The 4,357-nt window shown below is 35.5% G+C and overlaps 1 non-coding gene across 1 annotated transcript; it reads left to right on the forward strand.

Annotated features, from left to right (window-relative positions):
• Positions 1-247: 247 nt before the first annotated feature.
• On the forward strand, positions 248-354 carry LOC112719142 (small nucleolar RNA R71). The gene has a single exon (XR_003161456.1). It is a non-coding gene; the product is annotated as a small nucleolar RNA R71 (small nucleolar RNA).
• Positions 355-4,357: the final 4,003 nt, after the last annotated feature.

Below are 4,357 nucleotides of genomic sequence, written 5' to 3' on the forward strand. Positions count from 1 at the left end.
ATTCTGAGCAAGGATAGCATCAAGAGCTTCTACTTCCATAACGTTTTTCTTTTGAGGGGTCTTAGAGTTCACAGGATTCCTGTTAGATGAATATAAATATTGATTGCTAGCAACCAATTCAATAAGCTCAATAGTCTCCTCAGGTGTCTTCTTCATGTGCAATGAACCACCTGTAGAATTATCCAAACACATCTTAGACTTTTGACCCAAGCCTTCATAAAAGATACTTAGTTGGGTCCATTTAGAGAACATATCCGGAGGGCATTGCCTAGTCAGCAACGTGTACCTCTCCCAAGCTTCATAGAGGGTCTCACCATCCTTCTGTGTGAAGGTCTGAACCTCCACCCTAAGCTTAGTCAGCTTCTTTGGTGAGAAAAATTTAGTAAGAAACCCAGTGACAACCTTATTCCAAGTATCCAAACTCTCCTTGGGTTGGGAATCTAGCCACAGCTTTGCTCTGTCTTTCAAGGCAAATGGAAAGAGCATGAGTTTGTACACATCTGATTTCACTCCATTTGTCTTCACAGTATCACAAATTTGCAAAAAATTAGAAATAAATTGATTTGGGTCTTCTTGGGGAAGGCCATGATACTGACAGTTTTATTGCACCAGGGAGACCAGTTGTGGCTTCAACTCAAAGTTGTTTGCAGCTATAGGAGGCACCACAATGCTTTTTCCATAAAGATCTGTGGTAAGAGCAGTGTAAGAGCCAAGCACTCTCCTTTGTTGCTCATTCCCATTCAGATATGCCACATTGGCATTAGCAGCATTGTTAGGATCCATTGTGGATTCTGCAGCCTTGTAAAGTCTTGCTTGTTGCAAACGCCACCTGAAAGTCCTTTCAGGTTTGGGATCAAAGTCTAAAAGAGGTTCCTTGTCTCTGTTCCTGTGCATACACAGATAGAAGACAAGAAAGGATAGAACTCTCTACGTCAGAGTGCAGAGAATTTTCAGTAAGGTAACCTGTGTAAAGAGATAAAAGTATTGAATAAAACAAATACTAAAATTCGAAAATTACTATTAAACTTAAGATTAAAAATTTTTGAAATTATTAGGCAAATTAAATAAGAAAAATTAAAATAAGACTAATTAGGAAACACCAAACTTAATTTCAGAAATTAAGAAAAATAACATAAGATGCAAATTTTTATTTTATTTTATTTTTTTTACGAGAAACAAATAATAAAAGAAAAAAATAAAACAAAACAGGAGGGGGGTCACGAATGAAAGAACGAAAGAAAGAAGGAAAGAAAAAAATTTAATGGGAATAAAAATAAACAAATAGAGAAATAAAAGTTAATAATAATAAAATAAAACTAATTAAAAGAAAAATTATCTAATCTAAGAAATCAAACAACGAGTAGTTGTCAATCACAATCAATCCCCGACAATGGCGCCAAAAATTTGGTGCGAAATTTACAACCACAAACTAATCGGCAAGTGCACAGGGTCGTACCAAGTAGTACCTCAGGTAAATGAGGGTCGATTCCACGAGGATTGATGGACTAAGCAACAATGGTTAAGTGATTTACTTAGTTAGACTAACAGAAAATGGTGTTTGAGAGTTCAAAAAGCATTAAACAGGAAACTCAGAATATTAGAAGACAGGCTATAAATAAGTTGGGAATAAAATACGGAGAAAGCAGTTAAGGCTTCAGATTGACTTTTCTTATTAATTTATCTTAATCATTCAAGATTTAATTCCTGACAAACTATATATGACTAAACCCTAATTCCTTAGACCTTTTTAGTCTCCTCTAAAATTCATCAACCGCCAATTTCTTGGTCAACTAATTCCAATTAGAGGGTGAAATTCAATTCTAGTTATATGCCACAGAAATCCTAATTACCCAAATATAAGAGGATTATATGTCACGTATCCCATTAAATTCAGATAATTAAAAATTTAGGAGAATATGTTTTCAAGCTGTTGTTCAAGTAAAGAGCTTTTCCAAGTTATACAAGAACTCAATTAGAAAGAGGGTCATACTTCCGTTCCACCCAATTTCATAAAATAAAGAACGAAAACAATTCTTGAAATATAAATCAGTACATAAATTAAAATAGAAAAAACAAGGAACAGAATCAATCCATACAATAGACAGAGCTCCTAACCTTAACCGTGGAGGTTTAGTTGCTCATGGAAAAGAGTGAAAACTAGGATTCTGATAAACTGTAATTTTCAGAATGAGGTGAAATAATCCAGAAGAGAAGTTTCTTTTCCCTTTTATATCTAATCCTAATAAATTTAAATTATATATTTTTTAAAAGTAAATAATATCTTTTCCTATTTTTAAATAAAAATAAAGTTTAAATCAAAATTAATTAAAGTAATCCGCGCGTCTTCAATTTATGAATGGGGACTACTTGCTTCGTAGGGAGGCACACCTAACTTAGCATCAAGCCACGCCTTACTTAAGGTATGCAGTGATTGGAGCTACAAGGCTTGTGTTGCTGCGCCCTACTTGAGTGAAGCAAAATCAATGTGGCATGCTTTTGTTGTGGTATACGCCTAACTCAAGCTTTAGTGTGCCTTACTTGGAGTCACGGTCATTGTTGCATGTTATTGATGCTGTCTTGCGCCTAACATGAGAAATCTCAAGTTAGGCGCAGCCTTGGCCAAATTGGTGGTAAAGAAGTGTGAACTATTATATATCATTGGAAAGCTCTAGAAGTTAGCTTTTCAACACCACTAGAATCACATCCATTGGACCTCTAAAACTCGAGTTATTTAGGTTTGAGTGCAGAGAGGTCAGGGTTGACAGCATCATTCGCCTTCTTCTCTTTTTCTGCGGAAACTCCATCAAATCCAGCCAAATGCTATCTAAAATAAACAAAATTGCACACGAATCAAAGTAACATCCATAGTGGCTAAAAGATAATTAATTCTTGATTAAACTCAATAAATTAAATGCAAATTCACTAGGAAAAGATAGGGAAGATGCTCACGCATCATGCGTACGCACAGGTACCAAATTTTGCAATGCTGTTCCCTCGACAAGGCATGTGAGCGCCCCAACAGACTGACCTTCCCAATGTGCGCGTATGCACAGGGCTGTACGTACGCACAGGTTGTAAATCCTCATTAGATATGTGCGCACACCAGCTGTGCTAGCGCTCAAAACAGGAAGCATTCCCCTGCGTGTGCGTACGCACAGCTCTATGCATGCGCACAGGATTAAAATTTTGCAGGGTTGTGCGTGCACACAAATCAGAAATCACAAAATTCTTCAACTTTTCAGAGTTTCAGATTTTGACACCAAACTTTGAATGATCATAACTTTCTCTACAAGAATCCAAATTTTACAAACTTTATATCAGTTCAAAGCTCTCAAAGCCATCTTTAATTTAAAATAAGTTTCATGCAATTTCAATCTTTGAGGCTCAAGTTATGATCCGTCAAAGTTCACCTAAAATCCATTTTTACCCAAAAACCTCATAACCTCAAATTCACCAAATCTCACAATTCGAAACCAAACTAATCATAACCCAAACAATACCAAAATAACATCAAAGTCCATACCATTTCCTCCCAATTCAACCATCCATAATATCCCAATTACCTCATTCAACACCATCAAAATCCTTAGTCATCAACATCCAAACCATCATAATCATTCATAATCATCATCAATCAACAACAGCATCAACCACTACAATTCCTCATATTAATCTCATAAAACTCACATCTTCAAACAATAGTCATCAGAATCAAAACTCATATTTCCAATATCAACATACACACTCACCCACATCAATTAACATCATAATACATCATTAACACCAATACTTCTTAACAATCACCATCACCCACGAGAATCAATTATTCATCACAAGTCATCAACCATATCAACAACCCTTATCAACAATAATAATCCACAACATTTATCATCCACTTTCTCAACACCAACAACCATCAACATATAATATTACTCTTCAACCATATCCACTCCATACACTATTATACCAATCGCTAAATCACAATTCACTTTCAATTACCAACAACATCAATTATCAATACTCATTAACACCAACAATCCCCAATAATCATCATCAACCACAATTATCCAATATAACCAACAATTACATCAATTCAGATACAACTATCACACACCAATATCATTCAATCCTATCTTAGGGTCAACTAGCCTAAGTGTCCATAAACATTACATATTACATAAAGGAAATCGAAACCATACCTTGGCCGATTTTCAATATGCACAAACCACCACTTGAGTCCAAACAAGCATCCAAAAAGGCCAAGCCAACACCAACAAGCACTAAAGCTCAAACTAACATCGCATATATCACCAAAATCAAAACCTAGAAATCACAACATACAACACTACAAAGGTTT

The sequence above is a fragment of the Arachis hypogaea genome, chromosome 10, assembly GCF_003086295.3.
Source record: "Arachis hypogaea cultivar Tifrunner chromosome 10, arahy.Tifrunner.gnm2.J5K5, whole genome shotgun sequence".
Lineage (NCBI taxonomy): Eukaryota > Viridiplantae > Streptophyta > Magnoliopsida > Fabales > Fabaceae > Arachis > Arachis hypogaea.